At 41.9% G+C, this 17,930-nt stretch overlaps 1 pseudogene; it reads right to left on the bottom strand.

The window, feature by feature from the left end:
- Window positions 1–290: 290 nt before the first annotated feature.
- On the bottom strand, window positions 291–2,172 carry LOC142430731 (uncharacterized; annotated as a pseudogene).
- Window positions 2,173–17,930: the final 15,758 nt, after the last annotated feature.

Raw genomic sequence — 17,930 nt, 5'->3', positions numbered from 1 at the left:
GAATGATTGTGAGCAGAGTGCACTTCCGGGCAGTATTTCATCCTGTTGTACACGGGATCTCTGGGAGTTAAAGCCAACTCAACGGTACCTAACAATTCAACATGTTCAATATTACTTAGGTCATTCTAGGTTACATAAACATACACTTGTGAGTGTTCACTGGAATGGAAACATTGAACCTCCATCTGATGGCTTGGAGAAAATTGATATTTTTTTCTTGCATTAATATTTTTATTTTATTTTTATTTATTTTATTTTATTTTTTGTCGGCCAAATGTTTATTACTCATTCACAATAAGATACATATTAAAATAAGAAAGTTAAAATGATTATAGTAGTTTGAAAGAGAGGATGCTTATCAGCTCAAATATTTTAAAATTTGGCTTATTTTTAATGATGTTTGTCATTTGTCTAATAAGTCATTTTTGGTATTATGTAGGTTAGCAAACAGTAGGTAAATATATGGTGTAGTACCTTAAACTATGGCATATTAATATACTTCTAGTGTATACGGTTTACTAATATAGGTTTTTACCGCCAAAAAGCCATACCATTCAATATATTCCCAGTTTTTCCTTGTGAGTTTTCTCATGGACAATGAGGTTTGACTTACAACCGAAAAATTTTCCACATTCTTTGCATTCATATGGTTTCTCTCCTGTGTGAGTTTTCTGATGACGGATGAGGTTTGACTTCCTACTAAAGGCTTTCCCATACTGAGGACACCCATTGGATCTCTCTCCAGTGTGGATTCGCTGATGAACAGTGAGGATTGCCTTCTGGCGAAAAGACTTTCCACATTCATTACAAACATAGGGTTTTTCTCCTGTATGAATTCTTTGATGGAGAGTGAGGGTTGTCTTTTGGCAGAAGGATTTTCCACATTCCGTACAAATATAAGGTTTTTCTCCTGTGTGAGTTCTCTGATGTACAGTGAGGGTTGTCTTCTGGATAAAAGCCTTCCCGCATTCATGACATTGATATGGTTTCTCTCCAGTGTGAGTTCTCTGATGATCAATAAGGTATGACTTCTTTCTAAAGGCACTCCCACATTGAGTACATTCATAGGCTTTCTCCCCTGTATGTGTTTTGTGATGTCTGGTGAGTGTAGCTTTCTGGCGGAATGACTTCCCACAATCAATGCAAATATAGGGTTTCCCCTCTAGATGTGTTTTCTCATGAAGTGACAGAGCTGTCTTCTGACGGAAGGCCTTTCCACATTGACTACAAACATAAGGTTTCTCACCTGTGTGAATTCTCTGGTGTTCAATGAGGTAAGACTTCCTCCTAAAACCATTCCCACAGTGAGGACATTGAAAAGGTTTCTCCTCTGTTTGAGATCTCTCATGCATTATAAAATCAGATTTCCTACGTAAGTATTTTCCATATTTGCTGTAAGAACAGGGCTTCTTTTAGATAAGAGTTTGTGGATGGACACCAGTATTTGACTTTTGGATGAAAGCTATTCCGTCTTTCTCATATTCAAATGGTCTTTCGCCTCTGTGAACTCCAGTATGAGTGAATAACATTCCTTCCATAAGGAAGGATTCTTCATATTCATTATTTGCAAATAGTTGCTCTGGAATGTAGCCTTTCTGATGCTGAATAAGCTCTTGTTTACAATTGAGATTTTTCTCTGTTTGCTTATGGAGAGTCACCCTAGGATGAATTATCTCATGCTTAGTATTGAAGAGTGATTTCTCCCATCCTTTACTCTCACCAAACTTCTCTCTTATAGGGTTTAGATTCCGAATGGCTAATTCTGAAATATTTTTCAAAACTTTCCCATTCATTTTATATTTCATAGTGTTTTTGAAATTTGGTTCTTGCCTGGAATAAATGTTTTCCCATAAATATTGCTTCTTTCTTTAATTAAGTTTTTTGTGGTTAATGAATATATCCGATCTGGAATGTTTGTCTTGGTATTCTTTGAACTTCATTATAACTTCTCCAGCTATCCCATCGTCTCCTAGGAAGGTGCAACGTGTATGACTTCTGTCTGTTGTTCACAGCTCTTTTCCTTGTTCTAACGTGCGAATCACGGCGGGTTTAGGCACGTGAACCCCCACAGAAATGAGGTGACAATAGTTTTCCAACATCACGTCCCTGTAGAGGGCCTTCTGAGCAGGGGCCAGTTGCAGCCACTCCTCCTGGGTGAAGTCCACGGTCATATCCTTGAATGACACTGATCCCTGTAAGGATACACTGTAGTTCATCCTCGCGTGACTGGAACTTGGTGGAAACTAGATATTGGCGACTTAGTTCTGACCATAAAAGGCATCCCAAGGGACAGTCGTTAAAAGTATTTGCCTGAGACATGGCTTTGAGTTTTGAACGAGATGATTTTCTCTTCTGAGCTCTGGGAAGAGTCCCGAAGCCCGGGTTCCTAGAGGTCTGTGTGCTTGAACCCCGTGGCGCCAGCTCGCGTTCTAAAAGCCAGCGGGCACGGCCTGGGCTCTCGGCGTACGCCACTCGGAGGCCGCCTCGCACGGGCCTCGCTGCCCGGGCCAGCCCTTTGGGGCCTGCGCTCCCGGTCCCCTCCACGGTCTTCTCTCTCAGGGCCCCGCGACCACCGGCCTCCCCCAGCCGGGGCCCGGGCCTGCGCCTGCGCACTGGCGCGCCGCATTAATATTTTTATAATGAGATTGGTGGCATAGTGGTTATGTGTTAGGCTGAGATCTGCATGCCAGTGCCCACTCCAAAGAAGAAAGACCGGGCTTTCTATTCCCATAAGCAGTTAAAATCTCAGAAACCCACAAGGCATCACTATAAATTGTCATCAACTTGATGGCAGTGAGTTTGTGTGTTTTTTTTTTAATATTTCTAACTTTGACAACAAACAACAAGAGTTTGTACCCTGAATTGTAAACTGAGATTTCATTGATACCAACACTTTGAATTCTGTCTTTGGATAACTGGTGAAGTAGATGAACCCAATTCCAATGAAAAGAAGGAAGGTTCAGATACATGAAGGTTTCCTAGAGTCTGTGCTTGGTGGTCCCTAGAGAGGTGCTGACAAGGTGGGGAAACCACAGTTTCTGAGAGGAAAACATAACTGACTTGTCTCTTTCACATCTGCTGAAACCATGACCTGATGTACTAAGGTTTGTGCCTGGGCTCACACTGACTTCCCATCACTGTGTTATCTAGCACAGTAATACATAGCTGTGTCCTCAGGATTCACAGAGCTCAGTTTTAAATAAACATGGCTCTTGGACGTGTCCCTGGTGACAGTGACTCGGGACTGGAGACCTGGATTATAGTATGTGCCCCCACCACTCCATATTCCACCAACCCACTCCAGTCCCTTTCCTGGAGCCTGGCGGTTCCACTGCACACCATAGCTGGTTAAAGAGAATCCAGAGACAGCACAGGTGAGAGACAGTGTCTGTGAGGGCTTCATCAGTCCAGGGCCTGACTCTTGTAGCTGCACCTGGGCCAGGACACCTGGGGATAAAGAGAAACACAGTGAGTCATGTGCTCAGATGCTGCCTCCCCAGACTTCATGTATGAATGAATCCCTGAAACACTCACCTCCCAGAGTCGCCACCAGAAAGAGGAAAACCCACACACAATTCATGTTCATGTGGATAAGATTTGTGTCACCCAGAGAATGCTCTCCAGGGTGAGAAGGAATATGAATTTAAGAACATTCATGCTGTGGTTTCATGGGACTTGTATTTGCATGTGGGAGGTGCACTTGTATGCAAAGGTGGAAAGGCCTGAATGGAGCCTGTAGCTCTGGACCTCAGGCTAGAAAAGCAATGCTGGTGGAGTCCTTGGGAGAACACCAGCCTCTCTCTGAGCTCTTCACTCTACCAATCATATGAACATCTGTGCAGATTTTATGTTCAATGTAAATTTATGTCCTTCCCAATCTATTGAAATTAAGACAATCTCTATCCTCACCATGTTTGAGGCAGTAGAGCTACCATAGTGGTCAGCACAGCAGTTCTCGCTGACCAGACACTGAAGTCCTTACCCAGGCTCCTGTCCTCACTTCTTTCTTCATTTGGTCCAGAACTGGTGGGTCCTTAGCACCCCTGCAGGTGAGCTTTCTCCCTGAGGTTAGTTTTCTGTCTGTACTCATACTGACTCTCCCTCACTGTGAACAGCTTTGGAGGTAGAGAGTGCTACATCTTGCAATCAAACTGGATTGGATGCAGCAGGAGCAAGTATGATCTATAGATATACATATTTATATAGATGTTATATTGAAATATATTCCACAATAAAATACTGATTAAGAAAGAAATCTGCCTGAAAGACAGTAACATTATTGCACAGAGTTGACATAGTTAGTTTATTGTGCTAACCTGGCCGATAAACACATGTGGGGTTAATTGAAGGGCGGAGGGATAAATGGCTCAGTGAGCCTCACCTTTCTAGTTCTCAAGTTTATTGCTTTCTGATGTTCGGACCAGGGGGCAGCAGCTTAGCAGTTCCCTGCTTCAGCTTTCAAGGCTAACTTCCTGCAAGACATCCCCAAGGAGAAGCCACATGGACCTACCCATATGCAGCCATGGGTGGTGGAGCAGCCATGTAGATAACCCTGCTAGCAATGAGATGTTTACCCATTCACTGACTCAGTTTTCCTCCTGCAGTTAGCATCATTGTGTCTGTTTTGTGAGATAGAAGAGGTCTTTGTGGACTGGTGTTGTGCATATGGGTTAATGGGTTAATGTTGGACGTTGGGGTTTGGACAGCACTGGGTTGGGATGTTTTCTTGATGTGCACTTAACCTTTATATAAAACTCTCTTATACATGAGTTTCTGTGGATTTCTTTCTCTAAAGTTCCCAGACTAACACAAGAATTTAGGTTCAATTCTTTCCAAAGGAAGAGAAAATGACTTAAAGCACACTTCTATTCAAAATAATTGAAGCAAGAAAGTAACAGGGTTATTTATTCCATGGGTTTAAAAGAAAACACTTTATTGGGGGCTTATGAAATTCATCACAATTTATACATATATATATATTGTATCAAGCACATTTGTACATTTGTTGCCATCATCATTCTCAAAACATTTGCTTTCTACCTGAGCCCTTGATATCAGCTCCTTACTCTTTCTCCTCCCTCCCTACTTCCCCTTCTTCATGAACCCTTGCTAATTTATAAATTATTTTTATTTTGTCATATCTTACGCTGTCCGATTTCTCCCTTCACCCACTTTTCTGTTGTCCATCCCCCAACGAGGAGGTTATATGTAGACCTTTGTAATTGGTTCCTCCTTTCCACCCTATCCTTCCTCCACTCTCTCTATCACCACTCACGCCACTGGTCCTAGGGATCATCCATCCTGAGTTCCCTGTGTTATAAGTTCCTATCTGTACCAGTGTGTACCATCTCTGATCTAGTCAGATTTGTAATGTAGAACTGGGATCATCATGACAGTGGGATGAGGGAAAGAAACACTTAGGAACTAGAGGAAAGTTGTATGTTTCATCATTGCTACACTGCAGCCTGACTGTATCGTCTCTTCTCCCCACCCCTTCTGTAAGGGGATGTCCAGTGGCCTACAGAGATGCTTTGTGTCCCCAGTCTGCACTCCCCCTTATTTACTATATGATTTTTTTGTTCTTTGATGCCTGGTACCTGATCCCTTTGACACCTCGTGATCTCACAGGCTGATGTGTTTCTTCCATTTGGGCATGTAACTTCTGAGCTAGATGGCCGCTTGTTTACCGTCAAGCCATTAAGACCCCACATGATATATCTTTTGTTAGCCAGGCAACATCAGCTTTCTTCACCACTTTTGCTTATGCACCCATTTGTCTTCAGAGATCGTATTGGGAAGGTGAGCACACAATGGTATGATTTATGTTCTTTGATGCCTGATACCTGATCCCTTTGACCCCTCACGATCACACGGGCTGTTGTGCTTCTTCCATGTGGACTTTGTTGCTTCCCAGCTAGATGACCTCTTGCTTACCTTCAAGTCTTTAAGACCCTAGATTCTAGATCTTTTGATAGCCGGGATCCATCAGCTTTCTTCACCATATTTGCTTATGCAATCGCTTTGTCTTCAGTGATTGTGTTGGGAAGGTGAGCATCATGGAATGCCAGGTTAATCGAACAAAGTATTCTTGCATTGAGGGAGTACTTGTGTGGAGGCCCAATGTCCATCTGCTACTTAATACAAAACCTATAAATATGTGCACATAGATGTATTTCCCCATCCTCGCATATAAATATATTTATATATGTATATGCCTTTATTTAGACCTCTATACATGACCATTTGCCTCCCAGTTCTTTGCTCTGTTTCCTTTAATTTCCTCTTGTCCCACTATCATGCTCAGCTTTTATTTGGTTTTCAGTAATTCCTCTCAGTTACATTACCCTTGATCATGCCCTACCAGGCCTTTTACACCCTCCTCACCACAGATTTGGATCCCTTGTTGTTCCCTTTTCCCTGGGTTTGTTAACAACACTTCCTTTCCCCCCCCCCCAACTCACCCTCTCCCATATCCCCCAGGAACTGTTGGTCCTGTTGTTTTCTCCTCCAGATTGTTTATCCATCCTATCTTATTTAGACAAACCTGTGGAGATAGTAACATGCACAAAAACAAGACAGAGCAAACAAAGCAACAAAAGAAAACAAAACAACTACAAGAACATAGAAGAGCCTGTAGTTAGTTCAAAGACTCTTTGTTGGCCTTTAGGAGTATTTTCTGGTGGAGTCTGATGGGGTGTCACACTCTTGTGCCTTGCCCCAAAATCTAGTTTTGCTACTGTGGTAGTTTGAACTTCGTTGCTCTGTTCCCCTTGGTGTTCTGTTGCATGCCCTTTGAGTTTGGCCTCAAATCCCCACACTATGTCTCCAGTGTTGTCCTATGTAGGGCTATGAGTCAGGGAGGGATGTCATGTCTCATAGTGGAGCCGGCCCTATGTGCTTCTCTGTGGATTGGCCGCTCTAAGTGGGAATATTGTCCTCAAGGATCCGTGGGTCAGGATGTGCCCACTTTCTCTTCCTCCCCCTTTATTTGCTCCCATGTGCTCTGATCAGACATGTCCATCTATTTATTCCATGTTAAGGAGGACCTTATCGAGTCAGAATTCTATTTCATGGGTTTCTGTGATGTGTGTGATAGGAAATTTTATAGCTGTTGGAAATTTTTGAACACAATGATAATGTAATGCCACTGAATTATGCAGGAGAAGAATGTTGAAAATATAATTTTTGCATATACATGTACCATGAGAAAAATAAGTTAAAAAGTGAAAGATAATTTTTCACATATAATCAGAAACTGATGGAAAGCCTTGATTTTACAACTATACTTCAAAAAACAAGCTGAAATATTGAACCAGAAAAGAGATGATTATATAAGCAGAATTTGAATTTAAAATATTATTAGCAATGGAAAAGTCATTAACAATTTATTTATTTATTTATTTTTACCCCAAAACCATTTTATTTGGAGTTAATAATCATATCAATTCATAGTTCAAGTGTATCAAGCAGTATTTGTACATTTTCTGCCAAAATTAGTTTCAAAACACCCTCTTCCTTCTTGAACTCCTTGGCATCAGCTCCCTTTTATCCCACCCCCCACTGTATGTCCCAGAATCTCTTATTCTCTTTGCTATCTCTATATGTTCATCCATTCCGGGTTTAATCTAATGTAAAACAAACAAAAAAACTAACAAAAAATCAAGAATGTTACCCACAAAGACAAAATACATCTGAGATAAACCCAAATAGGAATTGGAAATTGAGGAAGCAGGCAGTCCAAAAGCAGTTTGCTGTCCTTCCCCAGAGTCCATCATAGACCGAGGTGTGCTTTGGACCAAATGTGTCAGTCTGGCTACTGGACTCGACCTTGCTGTCTGACTGCCTTTCCCAAGGCTTCTGGATCCAAAATCACTCTTTAGTCGCTGGCATCCTACAACGTACCTTTACTACTTTCTTCTGAACACATGCTAACATTCCCCAAACTGATTGTTATACACATTACATGGAATAAAAGAAAACAAGAACAATAACACAATCAGCTCACTGCCTTCCAGTAGATTCCACCTCATAGCACAACCCTGTTATGTTATCTCTGTTAGTGAGGAGGGAACACTGTTCTTCAACTGCAGCACATACAAGGGATGCTTATAGACCTCCATCCATCCACTGGCCGCAGAGTGAGACCGCTGACTGTGCAGACTGGTGTCCACTCCTGATGATGAGCCGACTCTGTCTCTTCCCTGGGTGAGCAAACTACTGTTATATACAATGCCTGTGTGTAAGCTGAGCTTTTGCTGGTGACCTCGGACATTGTTTTAACAGAAATATACTGTTAAGACGTCCTTACAGTACAAAAGAAGGGAAAAATACAAATGTAAAGAAAATATGGTTATTTTTATCAAACTACCTTTTCAATTGAGCACACTAGAAAAATATATTTTAAAAGAAGACCCAAAATGTTAGTAAAGGTATTATAATACCATAAATGATGCCGCAGAAAAAGATGGCATCATTAACCTAAAAACACAATGTAGGAAATTCTATGGAAACCAAAATAATGGGTGGAAAAGAACAATTCCTGACAATAGTACATTAAATATGATTAAACTAAATACAGAATACACAGAAAACAAAGTAGCTATTGGAAGGTCAATAACTATATTCCACTTGCACCAAGTGAATTCTGACTCATAGTGACCATCTAGAGCAGAATAGAATGGCTCCTTGGGGCTTTAGGCACTATAAAATGTTTTAACTGAGAAATTGGCAAAAATTTAAATGAGATACATATTAGATAACTATATCAATGTTAGATTTATTATTTAATGTGTAATATTATTTTATTAAAATAATTTTAAACAGTATTCAAAATAAAAATATTTTACATTTGTCCTGCAACTAATATCTTTGAATGTTCTATTTCTTTAAAAAAATCATTTTATTAAGATCTAATCCAAACATCATACCATTCTATAGTTCAATCGTGGAAGCAGTGTTCACAATCACTATGACAATCAGTTAGAAAACATGTTCTTCCTTGTTGAACTCCTTTCTATTAACTTCCCTTTTCTCCCCACCTCTCTTGCTGAAGCCCCCAGGAACCCTTACTCTAGTTATTGTGTCTGTAGATTCACCCATTCTGTACTACGTAAATTGAAAAACGTAGAAAACGACATCAAGAGAGTGAAAAATGCTGCCAACAATAGCTAAACAATGAAGAAATAAACCCTAAATGTATAAAACAAAACCAGAAAACATTAAAACCCAGATTAATCACAAAGGATATCAAAGGGGAGATCAAATGACAAGTTTTTAACCATCAAAGCCAGATGAGTCATTCTAACCTTCTACAGTCATCTCTTCAATACTCCCTCTGACCGCCAGCTTGTTCCATCCCTCAGTCATGGTGAGAAGGAAATCACTGGAGGTGTATTCCCTGTGAAGATCCTGCAAATTCCTCTGTCATCCATAGCCTTCTGCAGGTCAGAGTCTCACAGTTTAAGCTCTGACACTATCCCCTCCTTTGGATTTGGATTATGTAATTTGCAGTCCATGTAAAACTCTGGAGAGCCTCATGTGTCTCCCTCAGGATGTCTGGTGGATTTTATCTGCTGACCTTGCACTTAGCATCCCAATGTGAAATCCTCTATGCCACCAGGGAGAGTGAACTTTTATGTAATATTTTTATAATGTTTATTACTTATGTATTTCACTTTGAGTTCCTAATTATTTGCAGGGCATGTAGTTGTAACTTAATTAGAAATGATATATTAATTGTACTTTAAGTGTTAAATAATTTTAGCAATTTTTAATTTTAAAATGGCATAACATGATAATTTTAGGTAATTACACTTGACCGACCAAAATTGATCTCAATTTTCTGCACTTCACTCCATCAAAGATGTTGTTGGGTGCTTTTGAGTCAGTTTTACTCACAATGGTTCTGTGCACAACAGAGAAAATAACTAAACTGCCAAGTCCTGAACCATCCTCACTTGCTCTTAAGTTTGAGACCATTTTTTCAGCCGCTCTATCTGTGCATCTAACTGAGTGTTTCCCTATTTTGGTGACACTCTGTCAAACAGGATGTCCTGTTCAAATATGTGAGAAGTCTCGCTGCTCTCAATGAGAATAAAGAGCATTCTCACATATTGGTCTGCAATTTCCTCCTCTTGTGACTCATTTGCTATCTTTTGGAATCAAAGTTGTCCTTCCAATGAGTGTTCCCTTCATTGTGACTCCTATGAATAACCTTATTTATGACTTGCCCACCAAAGAGGTCATTCCAGTTCGCCCCTTGTCAGTGTGGGGCTCTCTATGCCTGGAAGCATTGCGTCAGCATAAACAGAGACAAGGGGTAGCAGGCGTCACTAAGGACAGGTCACAAGTTTAGACCCAGACGTCTCCACAATTATTTTCTCAGACATAGAGAACATGAGTCAACCACTACCCACAATGCACAGGGAATAATGCAGACAGACACCTCCAGAGACCCAAACATGCACTTTAATAGAGCCATGAGCTCAGGGCATTTCAAATCATTCATTGCACTCATGAATCTGTACATGCCTGTATTTCGTTGTCAACAGATTTTGAGTCACAGATAGTGTGAGGATGATAATCTCTTTCTCACAAAGGAAATTGGATCATATAGGATGCTAATGAAGGTCAGTGTCACTTTTATTATTAGTACTGCAAACAAAGAATGCTAGTTCTTCCTTTCAACCTTGCAGCAACGAGAAAATTTAGAGAAAGAGAAGAAACAGAAAGGCAAAATTGTCTCTGGGGATGCTGGGAGCAAAGAAAAAAGGCCCTAATTCCAACAGGAAATCCTCCCTGTAATCCATCTGTGCCTGTCTAGGGCTGGGTGTGTGTGGTCAGTGGGTCCCACGCGCCCCCTGCTGCCCAATGTCTCCTCTGCAGGTAGGTTTGTGTCTGGGCTCACACTGACTTCCCTTCACTGTGTTCCTTGCACAGTGATACATGTCCATGTCCTCAGCAGCCACAAAGCTCAGCTGCAGGGAGAACTTATTCTTCGATGTGTCTCTGGTGATGGAGAGTCGGCTTTGGAAGGATGGGTTATAACATGTACTACCCTCATACCATATCTCTCCCACCCACTGCAACCCCTTCCCTGTGTGCTGGCCAATCCAGTTCCAGCAGTAACCACTGCTTGTGATGGAGACACCAGAGACAGTGCAGGTGAGGGACAGCTTCTTGGAGAGCTTCACCAGTCCTGGACCTGTCTCCTGAAGCTGCACCTGGGATAGGACACCTGCAAACAAAAACAGATGGTACCTGTCAGTCACTTGAAGTCACACCCATCCCCATATACCCAGGTCAGATATCTGAATCTCTCACCTTGGGGAACTGTCACCAGCCACAGGAGAACATATAGCAGTAGCATCTTTAGACTATAGCTCTGATTCCCAAGAGACTCACAGCCGAGTCTGAAGAGAACTGATAGCTTTCCAAGTCTAAGGTTGAAATTGTACCCTAGTGCCTGAGAATAATTTGCATGTGAGGGAGCCCTTGACTTATAAACAGAAAGTGAAAGAGTTCAGATTCCCCTCTTCCTTCTGAGCCCATTGTAAGGTAAACCTTTGTTTGAAATCATAAGCGTGTTAGTCAATAATGAGAAGAGGACTTCCCCAAGAGGTGTGTGGGAAAGGTCAAAGGAAATCCAAGGATTTCTGAGCTCAGTTTTCTTTCTTTCCTTCCAGCCCCTCATAGTCCGTGCCCTGCCTTGGGCTCCTCTATGTCCTGTTCCCTAGAGAGTGGGCAGGATAGAGTTTGTTGAAACCATTAATTAATTGGAAATTGGACCCCAAGATACCTTCAAACCTCACACTCTTCAAGATCCCTTATTTATTTTTCTGTACACCCATAGTACTTGGTAGTTTTCCTTGTGTGGAAGCAACATCTTTGAGAAGCATACATACCAGATTATTCCCAAGGAGTTAGGGTTGATAATTCCTCAAATGTTCAACTCTTCTGTGAAGCTATTCAGTTCCAATTTCCACCCCCTCCTCCCTTGAGGAGATCCCCTCATGCTTCTGGGTTCCAAGGATCACTGCAACGTCCTACAGAAATTCATGAAAGTGAGGAAATGAATCACGTGGTGGTGGGTTCTATTCAGTCCAAATTCCAAAGGCCAGGAAAGGGTAAACCTGGCACTAGGTCCAAAGGACACGCTCCACTCCTAGCTCTGCAGTTTATTTATGCAATATGACCTGAAGCCTCTGGCAGAATGTTTCCAGTCGGCATTGTCCCCTACTAATCTTATCCAGCTAGGATTTTTCCCACCTTGGGCATGGTCATCACCAACCCCACCACTCTTACATGCAAAACACACACTCCATCCCTGAGCCTGATGATCGAGGTCAACCTCAGTGTAAATAGAGTTTCAAGTGGCAGAGGGTCTCAGGGAAGAACATACCACCTAGAAAAGTTGGGCCCCAGGCAAGAGAGTATTCAACTCTGTAGCCTCTAAAAATGCAAGATTCTGAATAGAGACACCCCTCTTTGTTTGCTGGAATATCCACAAGAGTGCAAAATCAGTCAGGTCATGATTTCAAGTGCACGAAATTCAGGAGCGTAGTAAATGGAAAACAGTCATTTAAAAATAGGATCAGAATATGAATAAGAGCCAAGAACGGTATTTTACATCTTGAATCAAAAGACATTTTCACTCACCATTAAAATTAAATCTGTCCATGCAGCTGATCCTCAACATTTAGAGAATGAGAGCAGACATTCTTTGAAATGTCCCTTACCCAGGGGTCTCTTGTTCAATTGAAATGTGAGCATCTCGAACCAGAGACAGCCTCTCCATTTGTGCTCTGGGCACAGCTCCATCACGACTGCTCATTGGTCTCACCTTACTTTTATTCATTAAACTCAAGGATTGTCTAATTTTGAAAAATTGTTCATATTATTGACTATAGAAACTGTGACACTATCTGTAAACATGCAGTTTTAAAGCTCAATCCACATTCAGCTTCCTTCCTCCCAACAAAGTTGAAAACGTTTTTTTCCAGAATTAAGGTTGACACCACTCATTTCCTGGTGAATTAAAATCTATATATCTCCAAATTAATATATCATTTTACAGTGGGGAAATCCAAGCACAAGGTGTTGGTCACCTGGACTTCCTTGGGCCAGAATTTGCTGAACTGCATAAGCAATTGTTTTGAAATGAAGATGCATTGATTTCACTAAAATCCAGGGGTTCAATCAGAGGACACTCTAGCATTTTTTATTTGGAGATAATTGAGTCAATTCCATTTTCACATGCACACTCGCAGAGCATCACTTGATCCTGTTCATTTCACCAAACTGCCATCACACCGTCTGCTCTTGGTGCTTGTCTGACCAATTTAAGCTTGAGACTGTGATGTAACTACACACTAGTTCAGGTCACCTCCATCTCTTGGTTTGACTGCCACAATCGTCTCAGATAATATCATAGCAGTGGTTAGTAGTTGTCTCCTTAAGTGTCAACCTCATGAAATTACCCATCTGCACATCACTTTCCTAACAGGTTTGGTACATATGTTCTCAATGAGCTCCTGAGTGTTCCCTGCACTGTGAAGATTCTGGAAAGCCAAAACGCTGGTGATGGAAGGCCTGCACATTTGTGAGTTGGAGATTAATCCCAGTAATATCCTCCTAACTAAATATCATCTCACCATAATATTTCACAAGAATAATGCTACTATAAAATATTTCTTACAAGCTCATGTCTGGTCTTTATGTGGTCTAAGGCTCTTATATATCGGAGGAGACATGTTTCTATTGTTCTCCCTGATCAAGGGGTGATCAACTCCCCTCTGCCTGCCCCAGTACTGATATTGGGTTCCACCCACAATGAGCTCAGGAATATCTAGAGCAAGACACCACTTACATTGTTAAGTATATGAATGATGAGGTTTGCTATTCCCAAGGTTATTTAAACCTTTTGGGAATACAAACTCTCTCTCTCTTGTTCCTGGCTTCACAGTAGAAGTAAACCCTTGCACGCTTTGTCAACTGCCCTTTATTATTTCCTTTTAATTTTACAGTTGTTCCTCAGGAACCATTTGGTTGTGAGACTGGACCTTATAAATGGCACCCTAAGCTAGGGATCTAGAGGAAAATCTCCCAGAGGAGAGTGCAAATTTATGCGATGGTTGTGCAACTGCAAATGAAGCTAGAGTGCGTTTAGGGAATAGTTTTGAAGTGAGAATCTGGCTGGAGGATTGGTAAAATTTTAAACAAAAATGGGGCCAAATGAAAGCTAATTAAAAAAAAACTTATGGTATTATGGTCAGCCATTTATTGAACAAACAAACAAACAAGGTGCAGCAGTAACAAAGAAAAGGATGCCGGGTTTCAGCAAGTAGTGAAATGTATAATCCATGGTCCTGGGGCGGGGGGCTTGGGAAGAGGGCAGATATCTAGGAATCCGGCAAAAGGTTGCTACAAATTTAAGTAAAATTCACAGGTAGGGGGAACAAATCCTTATGGAGACCTGGGATGTGTGGACAAAAGTGAAAATGGTTTCAGAACCTCTGCAGACAGAGGAGCAAATGAAAGGCTAGCCAGTGTAGGACAAAGTCTTGTGTGAGTTATCCACATTCTTGAAAGCAGACTAAGCCACTCCAAATGAGTATGAAATAGTCGGGGAAGCTTTGGCAAAGACTGAAAGGACCGAATCTGATTCGAGGGAGAACCTCATTGCCAGAGCCTCTGCGCCCCCTGAGTAATGCTGCCCTGGGAGCTCAAAAGCCATAAACCAACAGAGGAAGCCAGATTCACTTTCCCTGTTCCTGTATTTGAAAGACAGCCTAATGCAGACAACCCAAAGGATATGAGGAGCGCCATTAGCGTGGCTTTCCCTTTGAGTTGCTGAAAGACATCCAGCAGGCAGCTGCAGGCGAAGGTGCTGACTCCCCTTTGCATTTAGCATAATTAAGTCACTAGCTGCGGTTGGGTGTCTAGTCACCACCAAAAAGAACACTTTAACCAAGTCTTGCCTTTCTCCATAAAATTACTTACAATACCAAATTTGATCATTTGAAATTGCTGAAGCACAGGCTCACTTGAACATAGAGACAGAGCAGATATTGGGGACTGGGAATGTTAGCGCCTTGGAAGCGCAATGGCAGATTACTGAATAAGCATTGTCACAGATATGTTATGTTTGTCTCCAGGCCTGGGGAAAGCTAGTGCCATTTGGGGAGAAGTGGCCCAGCCACACTTCTATACGCCTGTGTAATGAGGGGCCCAAAAGAGATTTTATGTCCCTCTTTGGGATGCTGTTTGTAAGAACATCAATAACAAAGACATGGTGGATAGTCTAATACAGACTCTAGCTTAAGATAATGCTGATATCCGTCCCAGCAAAGAGCAGAGCACGCTTTCAGAGTTCCTTAAGATTTGCAGAGGAGTTGGGTCCAAGGTACAAAGAGCGGGCCTTCTAGGTCTGCTAGGCATAATTACAATAAGCCTAAGGTGGGGGAGGGTGTTTTAACTGTAAAAAGGTCTGACATTTTCAAAGGGAGTACCAGCAAAGCCCATCAATTTGCCAGGCAACTAAAGGTGGCACCGGGTCAGGGCCCAGCTGGGTTGAAGAGAACCTGGACTTTGCCACCGCTGCAAAAAGGGGATCATTGAGCAAATGAATGCTGCTCAAAATTCAGCAGTGAGGGGGTTCTGTCAGTGAACACTACCCACCCAGGAAAGGGGGAGATGGGCGTGCTCCAAGCCCCACCCAACAAACTTAGGGAACACAGTTCCTACCCAGCCAGCACACAATGCATTGAACCTCAATCAGAACCTATCACCGAGTTCTGACACCAGACGGAGCTCAAAGACATATTTGACTAGCCAAAATATGTTCAGCTTTACCAGGACTATCAGCAGTTATTACGACGTGTATTTGGGGACCACTGCCAAAAGGATCAAAAGGCTTTTCTAGGAAATCCACCCTAAACGCTCAAGGTATTTAAATTGTTACGGGGTTTGTTGAGCAGAATTATGAAGGTGAATTTTGAACTATGATATAATCTGAAATACCACAGATTATATATTAAAAAGGTGATTGCATCGGCCAATTATTTTTAGTTCCTTATGGTCCTATTGATAAAAACTGACACTACTCGAGAAAGAGCACCAGAGGAGTCAAATTTGCCCACAGCTAGTGGAGTATTTTGGAATGCTATTCTGTATAAGCAAGCGCGCCCCTACATAGAAATGAGAATTGAATGCAAAGGTTTTCAGGGCTTTTAGATTCAGGAGTGGATATCACAGTTATGATCCATAAACAATGTTAAAAGCATGGTCCTTAAACACCCCTGGCTTCAGCATGGGTGAAACGAAGAAGTTAACCAGGATAAGGTATGGCATCGTGATAAGATCCTACAGTGCATGGGGCCTCAAGGGTAGTTTGGTTCAATTAAACCTGTAGTGACTTTTACCCCTACAAACTTAGGGGGAGGAATCTGTTGCAACAGTGGGAGCGCTAGATTGTTCCCACAGGGGTAGCAATAAAACAAATGAAACAAAATAGGGAAAGATCTGCTGGGCAGACCTTATATAGTACACGTCCCCATGCACCCACCCACCACCCCGCTAGGCTAGCATCAAGAAAATCATTCAAAGTTAGTGCTCCAAGTGCCTTTGAAAGTTCTCTCTGGTCAGTGAATTTTTTGTGAAACTGTTTCACTGGAGCCTCATTTTGTGTTATGGCAGATTTAAAAGAACGCCGTGTTGGGGTGAAATTTTGTTTCATACTAGGCGGGGGGGATTTTGCAGACACTCTTGTGATGTTGAACACAGCTTCCACGGGCTGTGCTATGGAAAAAACTCAAGCGTGTGAGTGGTTTTCTCATTTCAAAAGAGTTGAAATGCTGATTGATGACAAACCTTGTTCTGGATGACCATTAACTACCCGAACGGATGAAAATGTCAGCTCATCGTGCACTTGGAGTTAATCAAACCAGATCAAACCGTTAATCAAGCTTTCTATTCAGAAGTTCTGAAAAGATTGTGTAACATCTGTGACCAAAAAGGCCTGATCCTTGGCAGATAGGGGACTGATTCTACCACCACAACAATGCACCTGCTCACGCACCCATTTCAGCATGGCAGTTTTGGGGAAAAAACAGCATTCCTCTCTTGCCCCACACACCTTACTCACCTGGACTCGCTCCATGTGAATTCTTTTTATTTCTGTGACAGCAGAGGGACATGAAAAGACAGGGATTTGACTACATAGTCGAGCTGAGGGGAAAGAAAAAAAAAACGAGGGAGGTGCTTTCAGTCATCCAAACATGAGTTTGTAAAAAGTTTCCAAGAGTGAAATACAATTTTAGAGTTATGAAGTATAAATGAAAGTACACAGTTATTACAGGTATTACATGTAAAGGAAAGTACTTTGAAGTTGATAAGGTTGCTTTGTGGGGCAAAAAAATGATAAAAATTCCATTTTCTTGTATACTCGTCTCGCCCCAGCCCCATCACTCCACAAAATTACATAGCGCAGAACATGCTGAAGAATATGGGTCATAAGGGAAGAGGCCTCAGAAAGAATGAACATGGAGATCTTTCTCCAATCGAGGTCACTCCCCAAAATGACTGCCAGGGCCTAGGATATTGAAATTTTTTAATAAACATTTTTATTAGGGGCTCATACAACTCTTATCGCAATCCATACATATACATACATCAATTGTATAAAGCACATCTGCACATTCCCTGCCCCAATCATTCTCAAAGCATTTCCTCTCCACTTAAGCTCTTTGCATCAGGTCCTCTTGTTTTCCCCCCTCCCTCCCCGCTTCCCCCTCGCTCATGTGCCCTTGGTAATTTATATATTGTTATTTTGTCATATCTTGTCCTATCCGGAGTCTCCCCCCGACCCCCTTCTCTGCTGTCCATCTCCCAGGGGGGAGGTCACATGTGGATCCTTGTAATCCGTTCCCCAT

The sequence above is a fragment of the Tenrec ecaudatus genome, chromosome 17 (genome assembly GCF_050624435.1).
Source record: "Tenrec ecaudatus isolate mTenEca1 chromosome 17, mTenEca1.hap1, whole genome shotgun sequence".
Classification (NCBI taxonomy): domain Eukaryota; kingdom Metazoa; phylum Chordata; class Mammalia; order Afrosoricida; family Tenrecidae; genus Tenrec; species Tenrec ecaudatus.
This window is presented reverse-complemented; position numbering and strand designations above follow the sequence as displayed.